Below are 26,152 nucleotides of genomic sequence, written 5' to 3'. Positions count from 1 at the left end.
CCCCACCCCAACACCCCAGCACCAGTTACACACTCCCCCTACTCCAACACCCCAGCACCAGTACACACTCCATCCTCCCCAATACCCCAGCACCAGTTACACACTCCCCCCTCCCCAACACCCCAGCACCAGTTACACACTCCCCCCTCCCCAATAACCCAGTACCAGTTACACACTGCCCCCTCCCCAGCACCAGTTACACACTCCCCCTCCCCCCTTACCAACACCCCAGCACCAGTTACACACTCCCCCCTCCCCAACACTCCAGCACCAGTTATACACTCCCCCCTCCCCAACACTCCAGCACCAGTTACACACTCCCCCCTCTCCAACACCACAGCACAAGTTACACACTCCCCCCCACTTACCAACATCCCAGTACCTGTTACACACTCCCCCCTCTCCAACACCACAGCACAAGTTACACAATCCCCCCTCTCCAACACCACAGCACCTGTTACACACTCCCATCCCACTTACCTACATCCCAGTACCAGTTACACACTCCCCCCTCTCCAACACCACAGCACAAGTTACACAATCCCCCCTCTCCAACACCACAGCACCTGTTACACACTCCCATCCCACTTACCAACACCCCAGCACCAGTTACACACTCCCCCCTCCACAACACTCCAGCACCAGTTACACACTCCCCCCTCCCCAACACCCCAGCACCAGTTACACTCTCCCCCCTCTCCAACACTACATCACCAGTTACACACTCCACCCTCCCCAACACCCCAGCACTAGTTACACACTCCCCCCAGCCCAACACCCCAGCACCAGTTACACACTCCCCCCTGCCTCCTTACCACACCCAAACACCAGTTACACACTCCTTCCCTTACCAACACCCCAGCATCAGTTACACACTCCTTCCCTTACCAACACCCCAGCACCAGTTACACACTCCTTCCCTTACCAACACCCCAGCACCAGTTACACACTCCCCCCTTACTAACACCCCAGCACCAGTTATACACTCCCCCCCACTTACCAACACCCCAGCACTAGTTACACACTCCCCCCTTACTAACACCCCAGCACCAGTTATACATTCCCTCCTCTGAAACACCCCAGCACCAGTTACACACTCCACCCTCCCCAACACCCCAGCACCAGTTACACACTCCCCCCTCCCCAACAACCCAGCACCAGTTACACAGCCCCCCACTTACCAGCACCAGTTACACACTTCCCCCTCCCCGGCACCAGTTACACACTCCCCCTTCCTCCTTACCAACACCCCAGCACCAGTTACACACTCCCCCCTCCCCAACACCCCAGCACCAGTTACACACTCCCCCCTCTCCAACACCACAGCACCTGTTACACACTCCCCTCCCACTTACCAACACCCCAGCACCAGTTACACACTCCCCCCTCTCCCCTTACCAACACCCAGCACCAGTTACACACTCCCCCCTCCCCAACACTCCAGCACCAGTTACACACTCCCCCCTCCCCAACACCCCAACACCAGTTACACTCTCCACCCTCTCCAACACTACATCACCAGTTACACACTCCACCCTCCCCAACACCCCAGCACCAGTTACACACTCCCCCCAGCCCAACACCCCAGCACCAGTTACACACTCCCCCCACCCCAACACCCCAGTACCAGTTAAACACTCCTTCCCTTACCAACACCAGATACACACTCCTTCCCTTACCAACACCCCAGCATCATTTACACACTCATTCCCTTACTAACACCCCAGCACCAGTTACACACTTCCCACTTACTAACACCCCAGCACCAGTTATACACTCCCCCCTCTGCAACACCCCAGCACCAGTTACACACTCCCCCCTCCCCAATAACCCAGCACCAGTTACACACTGCCCCCTCCCCAGCACCAGTTACACACTCCCCCCTCCCCAACACCCCAGCACCAGTTACACACTCCCCCCTCTCCAACACCCCAGCACCAGTTACACACTCCCCTCCCACTTAGTAACATCCCACTACCAGTTACACACTCCCCCCTCCCCCTTACCAACACCCCAGCAACAGTTACACCCCCCCCCTCCCCAACACTCCAGTACCAGTTACACACTCCCCCCTCCCCAACACCCCAGCACCAGTTACACACTCCCCCATCTCCAACACCCCAGCACCAGTTACACACTCCCCTCCCACTTACCAACATCCCAGTACCAGTTACACACTCCCCCCTCCCCCTTACCAACACCCCAGCAACAGTTACACCCCCCCCCCTCCCCAACACTCCAGTACCAGTTACACACTCCCCCCTCCCCAACACCCCAGCACCAGTTACACACTCCCCCCTCCACAACACCACAGCACCAGTTACACACTCCCCCCTCCCCAACACCCCAGCACCAGTTACACACTCCCCCTACCCCAACACCCCAGCACCAGTTACACACTCCCCCCACCCCAACACCCCAGCACCAGTTACACACTCCCCCTACTCCAACACCCCAGCACCAGTACACACTTCCTTCCTCCCCAATACCCCAGCACCAGTTACACACTCCCCCCTCCCCAACACCCCAGCACCAGTTACACACTCCCCCCTCCCCAATAACCCAGTACCAGTTACACACTGCCCCCTCCCCAGCACCAGTTACACACTCCCCCTCCCCCCTTACCAACACCCCAGCACCAGTTACACACTCCCCCCTCCCCAACACTCCAGCACCAGTTATACACTCCCCCCTCCCCAACACTCCAGCACCAGTTACACACTCCCCCCTCTCCAACACCACAGCACAAGTTACACACTCCCCCCCACTTACCAACATCCCAGTACCTGTTACACTCTCCCCCCTCTCCAACACTACATCACCAGTTACACACTCCACCCTCCCCAACACCCCAGCACCAGTTACACACTCCCCCCTCCCCAACAACCCAGCACCAGTTACACACCCCCCCACTTACCAGCACCAGTTACACACTTCCCCCTCCCCGGCACCAGTTACACACTCCCCCTTCCTCCTTACCAACACCCCAGCACCAGTTACACACTCCCCCCTCCCCAACACACCAGCACCAGTTACACACTCCCCCCTCTCCAACACCACAGCACCTGTTACACACTCCCCTCCCACTTACCAACATCCCATCACCAGTTACACACTCCCCCCTCTCCCCTTACCAACACCCAGCACCAGTTACACACTCCCCCCTCCCCAACACTCCAGCACCAGTTACACACTCCCCCCTCCCCAACACCAGTTACACTCTCCCCCCTCTCCAACACTACATCACCAGTTACACACTCCACCCTCCCCAACACCGCAGCACCAGTTACACACTCCCCCCAGCCCAACACCCCAGCACCAGTTACACACTCCCAACACCCCAGCACCAGTTACACACTCCTTCCCTTACCAACACCAGATACACACTTCTTCCCTTACCAACACCCCAGCATCAGTTACACACTCCTTCCCTTACTAACACCCCAGCACCAGTTACACACTTCCCCCTTACTAACACCCCAGCACCAGTTATACACTCCCCCCTCTGCAACACCCCAGCACCAGTTACACACTCCCCCCTCCCCAATAACCCAGCACCAGTTACACACTGCCCCCTCCCCAGCACCAGTTACACACTCCCCCTCCTCCCTTACCAACACCCCAGCACCAGTTACACACTCCCCCTTCACCAACACCCCAGCACCAGTTACACACTCCCCCCTCTCCCCTTACCAACACCGAGCACCAGTTACACACTCCTTCCCTTACCAACACCCCAGCATCAGTTACACACTCCTTCCCTTACCAACACCCCAGCACCAGTTACACACTCCATCCCTTACCAACACCCCAGCACCAGTTACACACTCCCCCCTTACTAACACCCCAGCACCAGTTATACACTCCCCCCTCTGAAACACCACAGCACCAGTTACACACTCCACCCTCCCCAACACCCCAGCACCAGTTACACACTCCCCCCTCCCCAACAACCCAGCACCAGTTACACACCCCCCCTCTTACCAGCACCAGTTACACACTTCCCCCTCCCCGGCACCAGTTACACACTCCCCCTTCCTCCTTACCAACACCCCAGCACCAGTTACACACTCCCCCCTCCCCAACACCCCAGCACCAGTTACACACTCCCCCCTCTCCAACACCATAGCACCTGTTACACACTCCCCTCCCACTTACCAACACCCCAGCACCAGTTACACACTCCCCCCTCTCCCCTTACCAACACCCAGCACCAGTTACACACTCCCCCCTCCCCAACACTCCAGCACCAGTTACACACTCCCCCCTCCCCAACACCCCACCACCAGTTACACACTCCCCCCTCCCCAACAACCCAGCACCAGTTACACACCCCCCCACTTACCAGCACCAGTTACACACTTCCCCCTTCCCGGCACCAGTTACACACTCCCCCTCCCTCCTTACCAACACCCCAGCACCAGTTACACACTCCCCCCTCCCCAACACACCAGCACCAGTTACACACTCCCCCCTCTCCAACACCACAGCACCTGTTACACACTCCCCTCCCACTTACCAACATCCCATCACCAGTTACACACTCCCCCCTCTCCCCTTACCAACACCCAGCACCAGTTACACACTCCCCCCTCCCCAACACTCCAGCACCAGTTACACACTCCCCCCTCCCCAACACCCCAACACCAGTTACACTCTCCCCCCTCTCCAACACTACATCACCAGTTACACACTCCACCCTCCCCAACACCGCAGCACCAGTTACACACTCCCCCCAGCCCAACACCCCAGCACCAGTTACACACTCCCAACACCCCAGCACCAGTTACACACTCCTTCCCTTACCAACACCAGATACACACTCCTTCCCTTACCAACACCCCAGCATCAGTTACACACTCCTTCCCTTACTAACACCCCAGCACCAGTTACACACTTCCCCCTTACTAACACCCCAGCACCAGTTATACACTCCACCCTCTGCAACACCCCAGCACCAGTTACACACTCCCCCCTCCCCAATAACCCAGCACCAGTTACACACTGCCCCCTCCCCAGCACCAGTTACACACTCCCCCTCCTCCCTTACCAACACCCCAGCACCAGTTACACACTCCCCCCTCCCCAACACTCCAGCACCAGTTACACACTCCCCCCTCCCCAACACCCCAGCACCAGTTACACACTCCCCCATCTCCAACACCCCAGCACCAGTTACACACTCCCCTCCCACTTACCAACATCCCAGTACCAGTTACACACTCCCCCCTCCCCCTTACCAACACCCCAGCAACAGTTACACACCCCCCCTCCCCAACACTCCAGTACCAGTTACACACTCCCCCCTCCCCAACACCCCAGCAGCAGTTACACACTCCCCCCTCCACAACACCACAGCACCAGTTACACACTCCCCCCTCCCCAACACTCCAGCACGAGTTACACACTCCCCCTACCCCAACACCCCAGCACCAGTTACACACTCCCCCCACCCCAACACCCCAGCACCAGTTACACACTCCCCCTACTCCAACACCCCAGCACCAGTACACACTCCCTCCTCCCCAATACCCCAGCACCAGTTACACACTTCCCCCTCCCCAACACCCCACCACCAGTTACACACTCCCCCCTCCCCAATAACCCAGTACCAGTTACACACTGCCCCCTCCCCAGCACCAGTTACACACTCCCCCTCCCCCTTACCAACACCCCAGCACCAGTTACACACTCCCCCCTCCCCAACACTCCAGCACCAGTTATACACTCCCCCTTCCCCAACACTCCAGCACCAGTTACAGACTCCCCCCTCTCCAACACCACAGCACAAGTTACACACTCCCCCCCACTTACCAACATCCCAGTACCTGTTACACACTCCCGCCTCTCCAACACCACAGCACAAGTTACACAATCCCCCCTCTCCAACACCACAGCACCTGTTACACACTCCCATCCCACTTACCAACACCCCAGCACCAGTTACACACTCCCCCCTCTCCCCTTACCAACACCGAGCACCAGTTACACACTCCCCCCTCCCCAACACTCCAGCACCAGTTACACACTCCCCCCTCCCCAACACCCCAGCACCAGTTACACTCTCCCCCCTCTCCAACACTACATCACCAGTTACACACTCCACCCTCCCCAACACCCCAGCACCAGTTACACACTCCCCCCAGCCCAACACCCCAGCACCAGTTACACACTCCCCCCTGCCCCCTTACCACACCCAAGCACCAGTTACACACTCCTTCCCTTACCAACACCCCAGCATCAGTTACACACTCCTTCCCTTACCAACACCCCAGCACCAGTTACACACTCCATCCCTTACCAACACCCCAGCACCAGTTACACACTTCCCCCTCCCCGGCACCAGTTACACACTCCCCCTTCCTCCTTACCAACACCCCAGCACCAGTTACACACTCCCCCCTCCCCAACACACCAGCACCAGTTACACACTCCCCCCTCTCCAACACCACAGCACCTGTTACACACTCCCCTCCCACTTACCAACATCCCATCACCAGTTACACACTCCCCCCTCTCCCCTTACCATCACCCAGCACCAGTTACACACTCCCCCCTCCCCAACACTCCAGCACCAGTTACACACTCCCCCCTCCCCAACACCCCAACACCAGTTACACTCTCCCCCCTCTCCAACACTACATCACCAGTTACACACTCCACCCTCCCCAACACCGCAGCACCAGTTACACACTCCCCCCAGCCCAACACCCCAGCACCAGTTACACACTCCCAACACCCCAGCACCAGTTACACACTCCTTCCCTTACCAACACCAGATACACACTCCTTCCCTTACCAACACCCCAGCATCAGTTACAAACTCCTTCCCTTACTAACACCCCAGCACCAGTTACACACTTCCCCCTTACTAACACCCCAGCACCAGTTATACACTCCCCCCTCTGCAACACCCCAGCACCAGTTACACACTCCCCCCTCCCCAATAACCCAGCACCAGTTACACACTGCCCCCTCCCCAGCAGCAGTTACACACTCCCCCTCCTCCCTTACCAACACCCCAGCACCAGTTACACACTCCCCCCTCCCCAACACTCCAGCACCAGTTACACACTCCCCCCTCCCCAACACCCCAGCACCAGTTACACACTCCCCCCTCCCCAACACCCCAGCACCAGTTACACACTCCCCCATCTCCAACACCCCAGCACCAGTTACACACTCCTCTCCCACTTACCAACATCCCAGTACCAGTTACACACTCCCCCCTCCCCCTTACCAACACCCCAGCAACAGTTACACACCCCCCCTCCCCAACACTCCAGCACCAGTTACACACTCCCCCCTCCACAACACCACAGCACCAGTTACACACTCCCCCCTCCCCAACACTCCAGCACGAGTTACACACTCCCCCTACCCCAACACCCCAGCACCAGTTACACACTCCCCCCACCCCAACACCCCAGCACCAGTTACACACTCCCCCTACTCCAACACCCCAGCACCAGTACACACTCCCTCCTCCCCAATACCCCAGCACCAGTTACACACTTCCCCCTCCCCAACACCCCAGCACCAGTTACACACTCCCCCCTCCCCAATAACCCAGTACCAGTTACACACTGCCCCCTCCCCAGCACCAGTTACACACTCCCCCTCCCCCTTACCAACACCCCAGCACCAGTTACACACTCCCCCCTCCCCAACACTCCAGCACCAGTTATACACTCCCCCTTCCCCAACACTCCAGCACCAGTTACACACTCCCCCCTCTCCAACACCACAGCACAAGTTACACACTCCCCCCCACTTACCAACATCCCAGTACCTGTTACACACTCCCGCCTCTCCAACACCACAGCACAAGTTACACAATCCCATCCCACTTACCAACACCCCAGCACCAGTTACACACTCCCCCCTCTCCCCTTACCAACACCGAGCACCAGTTACACACTCCCCCCTCCCCAACACTCCAGCACCAGTTACACACTCCCCCCTCCCCAACACCCCAGCACCAGTTAAACTCTCCCCCCTCTCCAACACTACATCACCAGTTACACACTCCACCCTCCCCAACACCCCAGCACCAGTTACACACTCCCCCCAGCCCAACACCCCAGCACCAGTTACACACTCCCCCCTGCCCCCTTACCACACCCAAGCACCAGTTACACACTCCTTCCCTTACCAACACCCCAGCATCAGTTACACACTCCTTCCCTTACCAACACCCCAGCACCAGTTACACACTCCATCCCTTACCAACACCCCAGCACCAGTTACACACTCCCCCCTTACTAACACCCCAGCACCAGTTATACACTCCCCCCTCTGAAACACCACAGCACCAGTTACACACTCCACCCTCCCCAGCACCAGTTACACACTCCCCCCTCCCCAACAACCCAGCACCAGTTACACACCCCCCCTCTTACCAGCACCAGTTACACACTTCCCCCTCCCTGGCACCAGTTACACACTCCCCCTTCCTCCTTACCAACACCCCAGCACCAGTTACACACTCCCCCCTCCCCAACACCCCAGCACCAGTTACACACTCCCCCCTCTCCAACACCACAGCACCTGTTACACACTCCCCTCCCACTTACCAACACCCCAGCACCAGTTACACACTCCCCCCTCTCCCCTTACCAACACCCAGCACCAGTTACACACTCCCCCCTCCCCAACACTCCAGCACCAGTTACACACTCCCCCCTCCCCAACACCCCAACACCAGTTACACTCTCCCCCCTCTCCAACACTACATCACCAGTTACACACTCCACCCTCCCCAACACCCCAACACCAGTTACACACTCCCCCCATCCCAACACCCCAGCACCAGTTACACAATCCCCCCACCCCAACACGCCAGCACCAGTTACACACTCCTTCCCTTACCAACACCAGATACACACTCCTTCCCTTACCAACACCCCAGCATCAGTTACACACTCCTTCCCTTACTAACACCCCAGCACCAGTTACAAACTTCCCCCTAACTAACACCCCAGCACCAGTTATACACTCCCCCCTCTGCAACACCCCAGCACCAGTTACACACTCCCCCCTCCCCAATAACCCAGCACTAGTTACACACTGCCCCCTCCCCAGCACCAGTTACACACTCCCCCTCCTCCCTTACCAACACCCCAGCACCAGTTACACACTGCCCCCTCCCCAGCACCAGTTACACACTCCCCCTCCTCCCTTACCAACACCCCAGCACCAGTTACACACTCCCCCCTCCCCAACACTCCAGCACCAGTTACACACTCCCCCCTCCCCAACACCCCAACACCAGTTACACACTCCCCCATCTCCAACACCCCAGCACCAGTTACACACTCCCCTCCCACTTACCAACATCCCAGTACCAGTTACACACTCCCCCCTCCCCCTTACCAACACCCCAGCAACAGTTACACACCCCCCCTCCCCAACACTCCAGTACCAGTTACACACTCCCCCCTCCCCAACACCCCAGCACCAGTTACACACTCCCCCCTCCACAACACCACAGCACCAGTTACACACTCCCCCCTCCCCAACACTCCAGCATGAGTTACACACTCCCCCTACCCCAACACCCCAGCACCAGTTACACACTCCCCCCACCCCAACACCCCAGCACCAGTTACACACTCCCCCTACTCCAACACCCCAGCACCAGTACACACTCCCTCCTCCCCAGTACCCCAGCACCAGTTACACACTCCCCCCTCCCCAACACCCCAGCACCAGTTACACACTCCCCCCTCCCCAATAACCCTGTACCAGTTACACACTGCCCCCTCCCCAGCACCAGTTACACACTCCCCATCCCCCTTACCAACACCCCAGCACCAGTTACACACTCCCCCCTCCCCAACACTCCAGCACCAGTTATACACTCCCCCCTCCCCAACACCACAGCACAAGTTACACAATCCCCCCTCTCCAACACCACAGCACCTGTTACACACTCCCATCCCACTTACCAACACCCCAGCACCAGTTACACACTCCCCCCTCTCCCCTTACCAACACCGAGCACCAGTTACACACTCCCCCCTCCCCAACACTCCAGCACCAGTTACACACTCCCCCCTCCCCAACACCCCAGCACCAGTTACACTCTCCCCCCTCTCCAACACTACATCACCAGTTACACACTCCACCCTCCCCAACACCCCAGCACCAGTTACACACTCCCCCCAGCCCAACACCCCAGCACCAGTTACACACTCCCCCCTGCCCCCTTACCACACCCAAGCACCAGTTACACACTCCTTCCCTTACCAACACCCCAGCATCAGTTACACACTCCTTCCCTTACCAACACCCCAGCACCAGTTACACACTCCATCCCTTACCAACACCCCAGCACCAGTTACACACTCCCCCCTTACTAACACCCCAGCACCAGTTACACACTCCCCCCTCTGAAACACCACAGCACCAGTTACACACTCCACCCTCCCCAACACCCCAGCACCAGTTACACACTCCCCCCTCTCCAACACCATAGCACCTGTTACACACTCCCCTCCCACTTACCAACACCCCAGCACCAGTTACACACTCCCCCCTCTCCCCTTACCAACACCCAGCACCAGTTACACACTCCCCCCTCCCCAACACTCCAGCACCAGTTACACACTCCCCCCTCCCCAACACCCCAACACCAGTTACACTCTCCCCCCTCTCCAACACTACATCACCAGTTACACAGTCCACCCTCCCCAACACCCCAGCACCAGTTACACACTCCACCCTCCCCAACAACCCAGCACCAGTTACACACCCCCCCGCTTACCAGCACCAGTTACACACTTCCCCCTCCCCGGCACCAGTTACACACTCCCCCTTCCTCCTTACCAACACCCCAGCACCAGTTACACACTCCCCCCTCCCCAACACACCAGCACCAGTTACACACTCCCCCCTCTCCAACACCACAGCACCTGTTACACACTCCCCTCCCACTTACCAACATCCCAGCCCCAGTTACACACTCCCCCCTCTCCTCTTACCAACACCCAGCACCAGTTACACACTCCCCCCTCCCCAACACTCCAGCACCAGTTACACACTCCCCCCTCCCCAACACCCCAACACCAGTTACACTCTCCCCCCTCTCCAACACTACATCACCAGTTACACACTCCACCCTCCCCAACACCCCAGCACCAGTTACACACTCCCCCCAGCCCAACACCCCAGCACCAGTTACACACTCCCCCCACCCCAACACCCCAGCACCAGTTACACACTCCTTCCCTTACCAACACCAGATACACACTCCTTCCCTTACCAACACCCCAGCATCAGTTACACACTCCTTCCCTTACTAACACCCCAGCACCAGTTACACACTTCCCCCTTACTAACACCCCAGCACCAGTTATACACTCCCCCCTCTGCAACACCCCAGCACCAGTTACACACTCCCCCCTCCCCAATAACCCAGCACCAGTTACACACTGCCCCCTCCCCAGAACCAGTTACACACTCCCCCTCCTCCCTTACCAACACCCCAGCACCAGTTACACACTCCCCCCTTACCAACACTCCAGCACCAGTTACACACTCCCCCCTCCCCAACACTCCAGCACCAGTTACACACTCCCCCCTCCCCAACACCCCAGCACCAGTTACACACTCCCCCCTCTCCAACACCCCAGCACCAGTTACACACTCCCCTCCCACTTACCAACATCCCAGTACCAGTTACACACTCCCCCCTCCCCCTTACCAACACCCCAGCAACAGTTACACACCCCCCCTCCCCAACACTCCAGTACCAGTTACACACTCCCCCCTCCCCAACACCCCAGCACCAGTTACACACTCCCCCCTCCACAACACCACAGCACCAGTTACACACTCCCCCCTCCCCAACACCCCAGCACCAGTTACACACTCCCCCTACCCCAATACCCCAGCACCAGTTACACACTCCCCCCACCCCAACACCCCAGCACCAGTTACACACTCCCCCTACTCCAACACCCCAGCACCAGTACACACTCCCTCCTCCCCAATACCCCAGCACCAGTTACACACTCCCCCCTCCCCAGCACCCCAGCACCAGTTACACACTCCCCCCTCCCCAATAACCCAGTACCAGTTACACACTGCCCCCTCCCCAGCACCAGTTACTCACTCCCCCTCCCCCCTTACCAACACCCCTGCACCAGTTACACACTCCCCCCTCCCCAACACTCCAGCACCAGTTACACACTCCCCCCTCCCCAACACTCCAGCACCAGTTACACACTCCCCCCTCTCCAACACCACAGCACAAGTTACACACTCCACCCCCACTTACCAACATCCCAGTACCAGTGACACACTCCCCCCTCTCCAACACCACAGCACAAGTTACACACTCCCCCCTCTCCAACACCACAGCACCTGTTACACACTCCCCTCCCACTTACCAACACCCCAGCACCAGTTACACACTCCCCCCTCCCCAACACTCCAGCACCAGTTATACACTCCCCCCTCCCCAACACCCCAGCACCAGTTACACTCTCCCCCCTCTCCAACACTACATCACCAGTTACACACTCCACCCTCCCCAACACCCCAGCACCAGTTACACACTCCCACCCCAGCCCAACACCCCAGCACCAGTTACACACTCCCCCCTGCCCCTTACCACACCCAAGCACCAGTTACACACTCCTTCCCTTATCAACACCCCAGCATCAGTTACACACTCCTTCCCTTACCAACACCCCAGCACCAGTTACACACTCCTTCCCTTACCAACACCCCAGCACCAGTTACACACTCCCCCCTTACTAACACCCCAGCACCAGTTATACACTCCCCCCCACTTACCAACACCCCAGCACCAGTTACACACTCCCCCCTTACTAACACCCCAGCACCAGTTATACATTCCCCCCTCTGCAATACCCCAGCACCAGTTACACACTCCACCCTCCCCAACACCCCAGCACCAGTTACACACTCCCCCCTCCCCAACAACCCAGCACCAGTTACACCCCCCCCACTTACTAGCACCAGTTACACACTTCCCCCTCCCCGGCACCAGTTACACACTCCCCCTTCCTCCTTACCAACACCCCAGCACCAGTTACACACTCCCCCCTCCCCAACACTCCAGCACCAGATACACACTCCCCCCTCTCCAACACCACAGCACCTGTTACACACTCCCCTCCCACTTACCAACACCCCAGCACCAGTTACACACTCCCCCCTCTCCCCTTACCAACACCCAGCACCAGTTACACACTCCCCCCTCCCCAACACTCCAGCACCAGTTACACACTCCCCCCTCCCCAACACCCCAGCACCAGTTACACTCTCCCCCCTCTCCAACACTACATCACCAGTTACACACTCCACCCTCCCCAACACCCCAGCACCAGTTACACCCTCCCCCCAGCCCAACACCCCAGCACCAGTTACACACTCCCCCCACCCCAACACCCCAGCACCAGTTACACACTCCTTCCCTTACCAACACCAGTTACACACTCCTTCCCTTACCAACACCCCAGCATCAGTTACACACTCCTTCCCTTACCAACACCCCAGCACCAGTTACACACTTCCCCCTTACTAACACCCCAGCACCAGTTATACACTCCCCCCTCTGCAACACCCCAGCACCAGTTACACACTCCCCCCTCCCCAATAACCCAGCACCAGTTACACACTGCCCCCTCCCCAGCACCAGTTACACACTCCCCCTCCTCCCTTACCAACACCCCAGCACCAGTTACACACTCCCCCCTCCCCAACACTCCAGCACCAGTTACACACTCCCCCCTCCCCAACACCCCAGCACCAGTACACACTCCCTCCTCCCCAATACCCCAGCACCAGTTACACACTCCCCCCTCCCCAACACCCCAGCACCAGTTACACACTCCCCCCTCTCCAACACCACAGCACAAGTTACACACTCCCCCCCACTTACCAACATCCCAGTACCAGTTACACACTCCCCCCTCTCCAACACCACAGCACAAGTTACACACTCCCCCCTCCCCAACACCCCAGCACCAGTTATACACTCCCCCTCTCCAACACCCCAGCACCAGTTACACACTCCCAATACCCCAGCACCAGTTACACACTCCCCCCTCCCCAATACCCCAGCACCAGTTATACACTCCCCCCACCCCATCACCAGTTACACACTCCCCCCTCTCCAACACCCCAACACCAGTTACACACTCCCCCCACCCCAACACCCCAGCACCAGTTACACAATCCCCCCTTACCAACACCAGTTACACACTCCCCCCTCCCCCCTTACTAACACCAGCAGCATTTACAAACATCCCCCCTTAGCAGCACTATTAAAAAAATAAAAAAATAAATAAAACTTCCTTACCTGATGCCAGTCACTGCTGCTCTTCCAGTCCAAACTCGAGTCATCACAACAGTGCCCGGAGGCTGAGCCTGAGAAGCTCTGCCTCCTTGAGCTCTGCTGGGAGCTTCCGGGCAAGGCTGCTTTTGCTCCTGCTATATTGCCAACTGCCAGTAGTAGCAACTGCCCGGCAGCAATTACAATAAAGAAAAATTGCCTGAAAATAATAGGAGGGGGGGTCGCGGGAGGGTGCGGTGCCTGCAGTGTGGGAGCGCGGCCTCGGAAGCCACGGGCAGGCTGCTGCTAACAAGAGTATGCAGCACTGAGCCGGAACGTCCAGGAGGGGAGATACAGCTGCGGGCGTGGCGCTTCTTTCCAATCCTCCCCCTTGGTGTTGAGGTTACAGTGCCGGCCCGTCATGTGTATGCAGCATATGGCTGCAGTCAGCTGGCGGCCCCCCTGGGCTTAAATTGTGCCGGGCTGGAGGGCAGATGGCACCCTGCCCCCCCGGCCCAGTCCGCCAAAGCTTACTGTGGTGCTGTGGGTCTCAGGGAGGCAGGGTTAACTACCCTGAGTGCGCTAGTGGTGGTCAAGGTGGGAGGGTTCCCTCTGAGTGTGCTAGTGGTGGGGGCCCCTTGATTGTGGGGGCACCAGTCTGCAGCCTATACAGCCTGCCTTTAAATTCTGCCCTGCTTTGAAAGTCATATCTGAATATTTGTTGTAGAACCACTCAAGCAGATGAGGTGTGGATATTGGTGGCTTTAACCAAACAATTTTCCTCAGGACTGTACTCCTTCCAGTCCACCATGAATTGAAGACCACCTAAGGGAATACGAGAATCCAAAATCTGCTTCACTTCTTCTTCCGCCTGCTGTTGAACAGAGATGGAGGAATGGGTGTTAGCAATTAGGAATGTGCCCCGGACCAATTTTGCCGGATTTGGATTTGGTTCTAATTCATCATCCGGCTTTGGATTTGCCAAACTGCGGTGACTGGATTTGAATTTTTTAGAAAAATTGACAAAAAAAAGCTAAAATCACATAATTTGGGCTTTTTTTCTTCCTAGAGTATTATTAACCTCAATAATATTAATTTCCAGTCATTTACAGTCAATTTAGACCACCTCACAGCTTATAATATTGTTTTCACCATTATTGGCCAAAGGTTGCAGTGAACTGACTGGTTAGCAAGCATCAGAGCAGCGGCACAGACACCATAGTTTAAAGCACATCTATGAAACATTGCCACACAGCAGTGGCAGAAATGAAAGGTAGTGCAAGATGTAGTTGTCTTTGGGCCCTCCCACCCACCTTTATGTTGGATATTAAAAAGGACATGCACGAGTCACGGTGTTTGTACACACCTCACTGAGGGCTTAGGCCCACAAAGTCATGGTGCTTGTATTTCTTATACACAGAGTACTATGGCCCACAAAGTCATGGTGCTTGTATTTCTTATACACATAGGGCTATGGCCCACAAAGTCACGGTGCTTGTATTTCTTATACACAGAGGGCTTAGGCCCACAAAGTCATGGTGCTTGTATTTTTTATATACAGAGGGCTATGGCCCACGGAGTCACGGTGCTTGTATTTTTTATACACAGAGGGCTATAGCCCACAAAGTCATGGTGCTTGTATTTCTTATACACAGAGGGCTATGGCCCACAAAGTCACGGTGCTTGTATTTCTTATACACAGAGGGCTATGGCCCACAAAGTCATGGTGCTTGTATTCCTTATACACAGTGCTATGGCCCACAAAGTCATGGTGCTTGTATACACACACAGAGGGCAAAGTCACAGTGCTTGTATTTTTTATACACAGAGGGCTCAGGCCCGCAAAGTCACGGTGCTTGTATTTTTATACACAGAGGGCTCAGGCCCGCAAAGTCACGGTGCTTGTATTTTTATACACAGAGGGCTATGGCTCACAAAGTCACGGTGCTTGTATTTCTTATACGCAGAGGGCTATGGCCCACGGAGTCACGGTCACAGCCATTTGTGTGTCTCTGGACACAGCCACTTAGAAGAGTATAGCACAGCATCAGCATGCAGTGTGTCCCCCTTTACAGCCATTCAGCCAGCCAGTGATCAGAGTGCAGTGTGTTCCCCTATACAGCTCAGCATTTAATTAGCAGAGTATAGCGCAGCATCAGCGTGCAGTGTGTCCACCCAATACAGCCACTCAGCCAGCCAGTGATCATCAGCGAGCCCCCACTTGCCAGACCGCCCACTTGCAGAGTTGCGCACAGTCTGGAGCATGCAGGACAAATAGCTTCGAGTCGCGGGACTCGGCGCCTTATGTAGAAGCGAACTCTCACCTCTTGCGAGAGTTTGGCACTCTCGCGAGATCCGACATCAGGACACTGACGTTGGGCTCACAGTGGGGATCTGAGTCGTTGGGAATACCCGAGCCGAGGCTCGGGTGGACTTGGATCCCCACTGTTCTGAGCGGTTTGGATTCCACAGAATCCGAACCGCTCTTCTCTATTAGCAATATGTGTGTACATCGGTGATTTAGCAAAATAATGTACACACCTGCGTAATTGTATTTGACCCAATCACAAGTCCAGTGACTTAACCAGTAGCATAGTTTATTGATAAGTGAAGGTACAGCTGTACTCACTGTTACATTGGTTGAGACATGAAGCGGAGTGGGGTTGGGACAGCTCCCCAGCCGCTGACTGTCTTCTGGATGCAGGTAGCGGTGCAGGGCGCTGAAACAGCATTCGTGGGTAAATGCAGCAGGTCTCTTGGAGCTAAGGGGGAGATGTCCATCTCCCACTATGTCAGTCTACACACACAGGACCTGATTTAGCAAGGATCGCAATTTCAAAGCTGCACGCAGGCAGCTTTTCAATTGCAATCCTTGCAGATGTAACCACAAGGTTCACCTCAAGTAACCTTTTGGTTACATCATTGGATACAATGTCGCGGTTCCCACCATAGACTTCAATGGAGATTTCTCACCATTGAAGTCTATGGAGGAGACAGGCTGATCGCACACAGCCAATCAGCGAGCAGCTCCGACGGACACGCCAGCTGATTGGCTGGCAGCTCCTGCAACAACTCGGCACAAGTGGGCCCCAGTCATTCGCGCAGAGGAAAGGTATGTGGAAATGGTTTCGGGTTTTGGCGTTTTTTTTTTTAACCCCCTGATGCCTACAGGAATCAAAGAGGACATAAAAATCGCTTAGGAGAGGTGAGTATGGATTTTTTATTACAGGCACACCTATGGAATCCTACTGGACAAGGGGACATGTTGTAATCAGGAATACTAGGAGAGTATGTGTGATAGTGAGTGTGAATGTGCATGTGTGTGTGTATGTATGTTATAATAAACTATTACTGACATGGTATGTATGTTGTTTTTTTTTCTTTGGCTGTGCAACTACAGGTACCAGCGGGCCTGTAATGCCCCGCATGCTGGTACTTGTGGTTCTCCAAGTACCAGTATGTAGGGGAGGCTTGCTGGGACGTGTAGCACCACAGCTAAAGACAATATTAACACTTCTATTTTACACAACACATTTACACTATCAACCTGGCACCCAATGGCCAGGGGTGCTGGGGATAGCCCCGGGCTATCAGCCTCGGCCTAGGGTGCCCTGGAGAGGGGGACCCTTTTATTGGGGGGGTCCCCACCTCCCCAGGGATCCCTGGCCTGGGCTGACTAGCGGTCAGGGGTAATGCTTTGGCTGGGGAAACCGGTGAAAGGTTTTCCCTGGCTGTGGTATTACCCCTCGCTAGAAAGAGTCCGCTGCTGGTTATGGAAATTATAGGGGACCCCTACTCATTTTAGCCCCTATTTTTCTACAATCAGGACCGGTTCAGCAAAGCCCTGTGCTGGTGTTTAATATACTGGGCCCCCCTACGCATTTTGGCCCCTGTATTTTTAGAACCAGGACAGGCTTTATATAGCCCGATGCTGGTTATGCTTATGGGGAGGTGGTGTATGTCTTTTTTTTTTTTTTTTTTAAGTATTTTCATATGTACGCACAGAAACATGCACGTATCTCATGGATAAGTGCATGCGTTTGTGTTACTCTGACCTGCTCAGGATAAACTCGCTATCCTGAAGCTGGTCTATTGTTTTTGCAAGTTCTCAGGCACTTGCACTCTATTACATTGCCCAAGTTCTATCTAGAGAATGGGAAAACATCTTGACGCAAGATTTTTTTTGCGAGTTATAGTAAAGCCCGAAAATTGCGAGTTTTACTATAGTCGCACCCTATTTGCGAATGAGTAAAAAATGTGAGTTTAGCACAAACCTCGCACTTTTTACAAATTTGCAACCTATTACATTTACCCCCATACATGAGAAAGAGGATTTTAGAGTTCGATTACTGGACACTGGTTGTTATCTGCAAATTCAGCCCAAAGTAGCAGATTGTCTGTTCAGCAGCTCTTTACCCTTTTGGTCTGTCTGTTAGACTGAAGATGGTATGCTGTTGAAAAGGTCATTTTAACACCATAGTTTTAAAAGGGATCTTTAAATGTGATACAAACTGTACCAACCTGAAATAATCTCCTGTGGAAAGTTGTGTTGCTTGAAGATCTCTTTTACAAAGCGGCTGGCAAATGTGAAAGAAGAAGGAAGACATTTTAGAGGGATAAAGAGCCCGATTCAGAGGTGCACGCTATTTGCGTCCGCTCACTCTGAATCAGGGCCCTCCTATATTTTTTTTTTCCGGCCTCCAGGCCGCTCGCACAGCTGTGGGTGTTTGGCATTGCGTGTTTTGGCATTCGGCATTGTGAGGAGACCCTGTGGTAAGGTCTCAGCACTCGCAATGCCGAGTGAACCTCCTGACATCACAAGTCATTTAAATCTCCTTTAAATTGCCAGCAGAGTGAGTGGCCTGACACAGCCAACTATTCAATTAGGATCTACAGTACCTGGATCAGGGCCTGATTCATCATAGATCGCAAATGCAACAGCGTACGCAGATCGGCCGATGGTATATACTGTGCATGCGTATGCACTGCAGTGTGCCAGCCAGTATTGCGATCGCACTGCAATCTCATATGCAGATACAAAGCCATCACAGAGTGGGTAACGGGATGTCAGCGTTTGGAGGTGGTGACGGGAGAGTGGGCGGAGAAACGCAGGCGTGCCTGTCCCTTTGAACGCCATTTCCTGGGCATGCATAAATTAGCCACTGTGACGGCATTTGCAGCATGTGTACTCACTGCGTGTGACGAGAGCTGCAATTTCTGAGACAGGTCAGACCTGCTGTAATTCTGCATGAGGGGCCGATGTTACCGATGTATACGTAGGACTGCAAGGTATTACGGATGTGTGGAGCGGTAGTGGGCGTCTCTCTATGCCGGGTGAGCATTTGCAGACATTAGCATATTTTCGCATCAGAAATGCGTGCTTAATCACAGCTGCAATCGCAATAGCAAACCATAGTGAATCAGGCCCTCAGTACAGCTACATGGCTAGATTTACCGCGATGAAAGAGTCTGGATGCCATGGGAATCATTTCCTCTCACTGGTCTATAATGTATAAAAAAAAAACATTTACTCCCTGGATAAAAAAAATAAAGGGTTAATGTAAAAAAAAATAAAAAAATATGTAGAGTACCTCCCCAAAAAGCATAACCAGCCCCGTTCTGAGCCAGTGATAGTTCTAAAAATATGGGGAAAACAACTAGTAGGGTTCCCCCATATTTTTTGAACCAGCACTGGGCTCCCAGAGCCAGTCCTGGTTTTAAAAATAGGGGAAAGAAATGGCGTGGGGTTCCACCTATTTTTAAAACCAGCACCGGACTCAAATCCTGCCTGTGTGTAATGCCAGGGGACCCTTTCACCGGGTCTCCCCGACCAAAGCATTAACACCCCAAGCTAGTCAGCACTCTCAGGGGAGGTGGGTACCTGCCCAATAAAGGGGTCCCCCCTCTCCCGAGCACCTCAGGCTTACGCTGGAGCCTGGGGCTCTTCCCCGCTTCCCTGGCCGGTGGGTGCAGGGGTAATAGTGTGAAGAATAGATTAATACTATTTTTTTTATAGTGGAACTACAGGTGCCAGTGTGCCTGCCCTTTGGTACTTGTGGAACTACATCGCACCTGTACCCCCACTGTAAAAAAAAGACAGTACATACACATCGTAGATTTTAAAAGTTTATTACCTACCTAACACATACCTTCTGCTAGATGTTTACGTCCCCTTCTCCGCTAGAATTCCCACAGGTTTACCTGAGAAAGTAAAAATCCAATACTCACCTACCTCCTGGCGCTGGTCGATCCCTCTCTCCTGTAGGCTCCACGGGACTTGGCAAAAAAAAAAAAAAGAGTCCATACCAGACATGTAGAGATGTATGTGTTAACATATACATCTCTACCGCACTGAATGACAGAGACCAGCAGGCTTCTGTCATTCTCCAGGGCTGTCCGCCAATCAGAGGCCACTCTACAGTTAGCGGCTGCTGATTGGCTGTAACCCACGTGCTGTTGACTGTCAGCCAGATAGATCACAGCCAATCAGTAGCTGCTTACTGTAGAGCAACCTCTGATTGGCTGGTGGCCCCGGAGAATGACAGAAGCTTGCCGGTCTAAGTCATTCAACTTTTATATTCTGTGGTGTGTGTGTGCTGTCTTTTTTTTTTTTCTTTTTTTTTTTTTTTTACAATGGGGGTATGGGTGGCGGCCGCCTGCTGGAACTTGTAGTTCCACAAGTGCCAGATCCCTGGCTTGTGCTGACTAGCTTGGGGTGTTAATGCATTGGCCAGGGAGACCCAGTGAAAGGGTCACCTGGATGTGGTGTGTTGGTTTTAAAAATAGAGGGAACCCCAAGCCTTTCTTTCCCCTTATTTTTAAAACCAGGACTGGCTCTGGGAGCCCAGTGCTGGTTCCTAAAATATGGGGGAACCCTACACGTTTTCCCCCTGTATTTTTAGGACCAGGACTGGCTCAGGAGCCCGGGGCTGGTTATGCTTTTGTAGGGGAACCCTACATCATTTTATTTTTAACATTAATTTAGACAGTAATTACAGGCAGAAACACACACAGATCACACTGATCTGTGTATGTTTCTGCCAAACTCGCAGCTCAGGGGGTAGTCTATTTAAAACTTCTATTTAGGATCGAGTTTGCTCAAATTACACCCGTGATTATAATCACGACTCTTGGTAAATTCCAAAGTTGTATATTTTCCATGGAAAGTACTTGCGAGTTGGCCGATGGTGTATTGAATGAATTTAGGTTGCATTCTCACCGAGATTTTCTGTCTAAATAGAGAAATCTCTCCCGAGTTTGCCTTTAGTAAATTTCCGAGTTGCAGAAAATGGTTAAACTCACCCCAGATCGCAATCTCGACCAAACACGATTCTTAGTAAATTTCCCCCCTGGTGTTAAAAGTTATTCCATGAGTCCATGAGTTATTCCATAATCAGACAAGAAATCAGTAGCGTTTGATAAAATTATTATTTTGACATCTTGGCGATAGATCAAGCACATCGCCTAAATGTTATGTTCTAAAGGAGCACACTTATTTTCCTTCAACTTCAATTCTGAGACCACTTAATACAATATGAATAAAAAGATGTCTGTGAACAATCATCTGCTTTATTCAAAAATTAAAGATGAGTGTTATTAACCCCAAACATGGTCTCAGATGCAAGTCCCTGGGAGTCTTTATCAGCTACTGAGATAACTTGAGTGCCCCCAGGCACGTTAGTTTATTGCAGGGTCTCAAAACTTTGAACGATGTTCTGATATTTATATTTGTGTTAATTCAGCTTCAATTTCTGTACTGTTCTCAAGATTTCCTAAACGTATAAACGTATGCCATTAATATATCTTGTTAAATAATCATAGCTCACACAAAGCCTTCAGTTCGCTGTACTGCAGACAAAGGAGAAGAGAACTTAGCACCAGCTGGTCTATTAATAATGCTGAATTAACCTTATTGTTCAGGTGAACTGTGAGATGAAAAGAGCCACAAGGGATATAAAGAGATATGCATGTACAATTAATTGGCTTGGATGCCATAGTTTATGCCATTGCTGTAAGAGTGCACCCTTGACAAAATGAAATCGTCCATGAATTCTGAATTCGAGTCAATTAAAGGGAATAAAATAAAAGCCCACAATTTTTTACAGCACTAGTGCATGGCAAAAAGGTTAATAATGTTATTTTTATTCTATATAAAAAGTGGGTTCAAAAACAATGATAAACTCTATTAAGCTACCTGTACTTAATTATGTAATTTTAAGGACATTCTTGTCTGGAAAGCTTCAGTTAGAGTAAATTGTAGGGGATGCGGTCAATTGCCCAACAACTGGGATTCCTGCAGTCAGAATGCCGACGCTGGAGTCCCAACACTAGTCAGAATACCAGTGCTGGCATCCAGACTGCCGTTATCCCAAAGGTAAGTAGCGGGGTTGGGGAGAGGGTTAGGCACTAAGGGGGGAGGGTTAGGTTTAGGGTGCGAGGAGGTTGGATTTAGGCACTGGGAACTGGGAGGCGTTCCCATGGAAACGCCTCCGTCTGGGCAGCCACGCTCCCGGCACGCCCACCAAAGGGGGCGTGCTGTCAATCACCGGGTCTCGCGCATGCTCATGATGGAGCCTCCTCCGTCGTGTGCATGCGCACTTGGTCAACATCGACCCACTTGCGAGCGCTCAGCGCTCTCGAGCGGGTCTGAATCAGGCCCTCTGACCGCAGGGATCCCGAACGCCGATATCCCATATGTATTCCAATTGTGTACATGTTTTGGTGGTGTTGCTAGAGGTAATCTAAGAGTATCCCAGGTTTCATCATGCTGTTCCAGAAAGGGCAAACATACTTGTTCAGAATGAATATGGACGGCCTGATTTAGAGTTGGACGTGGGTCCTTCTGTACCACACAACAATACAACTTGTGTAAAATTGATTACACCATGCATATGCACAACTTGCGCTTGTATTTTCAGTTCAGCGTATGTGTGGGCAGGGCAAACATAGTGGCTCGCCCACCTGCTATTTGCACCAGTATGCATGTGGTGCTTGGAGCACTTACCCGGCTCCCAGACAGAGGGGTTTATTTACTAAGCCTTGGATGGAGATAAAGTGGATGGAGATAAAGCACCAGTCAGCCAGCTCCTAACTGTCAATTTTCAAACACAGCCTGTGACATGGCAGTTAGGAGCTGAATGGTTGATAATTTATCTCTGTTCACTCTATCTTCATCCAAGGCTTAGTACATAGACCCCAAAGTTGCTCAGGATGTGTAGAGTCGCTGACTAACTGTGGGCAAGAAGATTAGAAGTGAGAGGACCCTCACGTAAGTAAAATATTGAAAGCATTGGGGTATACAGTGATGGCAGGGGGGGGCAGCATTTACTTCCACAACGATGAAGGTGGGGGATAGTTTGGGGCAGCATTTATTTTTGCCAAGATGGGGGGTATCAAGGTCCATTGTTCGTTCTCACCCAGGACACTACAATGCCCAGCTCTGGCCTTTGCGTTATCGCTGGAACTCTCAGACATTTTACCAGCCTCTCTTTTTGGCACTTGCTGGGTTTCGGAGCTTCCCCTCTTAGGACTGGCTCACACTCACCATCCAGCAGTTGTCTCTATTACTAGCCCCAGTATCTGCTGCCTGGTTTGGGGATAGAAGGGCCCTAATACAGAACCAAGGGTTAGGTATTCATATGCTGACCAGATGTTAATGTACTAACCCAATCAAATTGGATCACGTTGGACTGATAAGAATTTGCAGCCCACACCCATGGTGAATTATGCAACTTTAAAGAACATATTGTATATTTAAAATTTTCAATATATCAATCTCAGAAAAGGATGAGTACAGGGCAAACATGGATAGCTTTCCATCGCCCAATTTAATTACCAAAGAGGACTAATAAACTCTTAGCCTATTTAATAATATGTCATGGCCTGTCATGCTTACATTTGGGTATTTTTTTTTCCCATCACCTTCATTTGCTGACAGCTGCACTCCAAGGGCAGATACAGCTGAGGACAACCATCTGTAAATAACTACAGTAGTATGTACTAACCAGCTACAAGTGCCTCTAATTGCAAGGAATATATAGGTGATAATCAGTAAGCCAACTAACGATTTAAAACTTAAAATAACTCCTTATGTTTCTTCTAATGCCAACCAGAGGACCTCTGCAGTAACTATTTGGGAGATTAGGGATGAGTTTATGGAATCAAGTGGGCAGTGGTCTGAAAAAGTTTGGGGACCACTGATCTAGATTCAGATGTAAAAAATTAGAAGAAAGGGAAAAGAATGGAGAAGAGCCACAGATGTCCATCTCAAAGGAGCTACCAAAAACCTGAGCAGCTCCTAAAAAACTCTTTGGTAGTGGAATTAACTTTGCTTTGCACAAATGTAGAAACCATTGAACTTTAATTGGTAATAGTCTTGAGAAAGTCCTGGAAAGAGCAGTACATGCCCAGAGGTCACTTGCTTCCATACTCAATCAAGTATAGCACAGGTTCCTTAATTCATATTGTGGAAGGCATTGCCAAACATATTTTACTTAAGATGCAAGTTGATCACAATCCTGAAAGAGGCCTCAGCACCCAGCAGGAAGTAACTGTACATATTTGGGTGGTAGACTTTCATAAGGTAATAGCTGATTGTAGGTAGTTACTAGAACTTACATTTGCACCTTTTCCCCCTTTAAATGACACCTCCCAGTGACTGATCTCTGCTTTATATGGACCTAAAAGTTTTTTTCCAAATTAATAGCAAGGTCTCTTAAGCAACTGCTCCCAGACTTAATTTATGCAGTCGGCTTTTTTCTAATCAATTAGGTCAGAGATAACGCAACCAAAATCCTAGATGTCATACACCATGTCTTAAACACAACAGCTGTTATAAGGTCCTGAGATTGCCTTTGATAGGGCTGATTGGCAGTTCAGGTCTCTGTAATGCTGGGACACATGAGACCGGCCACATATGTCTTCACACAACCATTTTTTCTATACAAAAAACTCTCAGGTTGCATGTGGGCTAATGATGCTTTACTCTTCTGCTCCAGCGGAGGTTTCTGTCCACCCTGAGCTTGCCTTAGGACACCTGAGCTACAATTTGATAGGTGAACTGCCCCAATCAAACTCCCCATTTGCCACTGTCCCAGCGCCAATAGACAAGACTGCCCATTATCCCGCTCCTCTTTATTCACTGTATATAATCTCTTGCCTTAGTCATTAGATCCAACCCGGACATGAGGCATCGAAAAGTGGCCTTATTCACAGGTGACTCTTGGTCTCGGTAACACTGTAATCTCACTCCCTCCCATCTATAAATTCCAGAAATAAAGTTCCTGCTCACCCTATGAAATAAAATATTTAAAATCTGTTGCACTGAAGCTCGCTCTGCATGGACTGTAAGGTCCAAGTAATCCAGAAAGCCTTTAATTGCACCTGGCCTTCTAGAGAAGATAACATCCTGATTGGGGACAATACCAAAATAAAGCAACTCAGTGTCCTCCTTTTCCTCTCCAAAATAACGTTATGAGTACTGACCCTACAAATACTTTAAGGATCAATGGCTTAAGGAACATTAAAACTGGGTACACACCTGAAAGACTGTGCAACCCAGTGACGCAGAAATGCGATGCACCAATATATACTGTATATATCACATTGCCATACATACTGCATGATCTGCTGTATGACAATGCACTATATCGTTACATGCTTCATGTCACAGCTCTGCATTGTCCGTGGCACATCAGATGGGACAGTGCAACCAGCCAAGTCATCAAAAGATAAATTGAGTGGATTTGATCATACTCACTATACAGTGGTCATTGTGGGTTTCAAGATCGGCTGATATATATCATATACTGTATACCCACCATAAGTCTAATACAAACTGACACT

The sequence above is a fragment of the Taudactylus pleione genome, unplaced genomic scaffold (assembly GCF_031769625.1).
Source record: "Taudactylus pleione unplaced genomic scaffold, aTauple2 ptg000398l, whole genome shotgun sequence".
NCBI lineage: Eukaryota > Metazoa > Chordata > Amphibia > Anura > Myobatrachidae > Taudactylus > Taudactylus pleione.
This window is presented reverse-complemented; position numbering follows the sequence as displayed.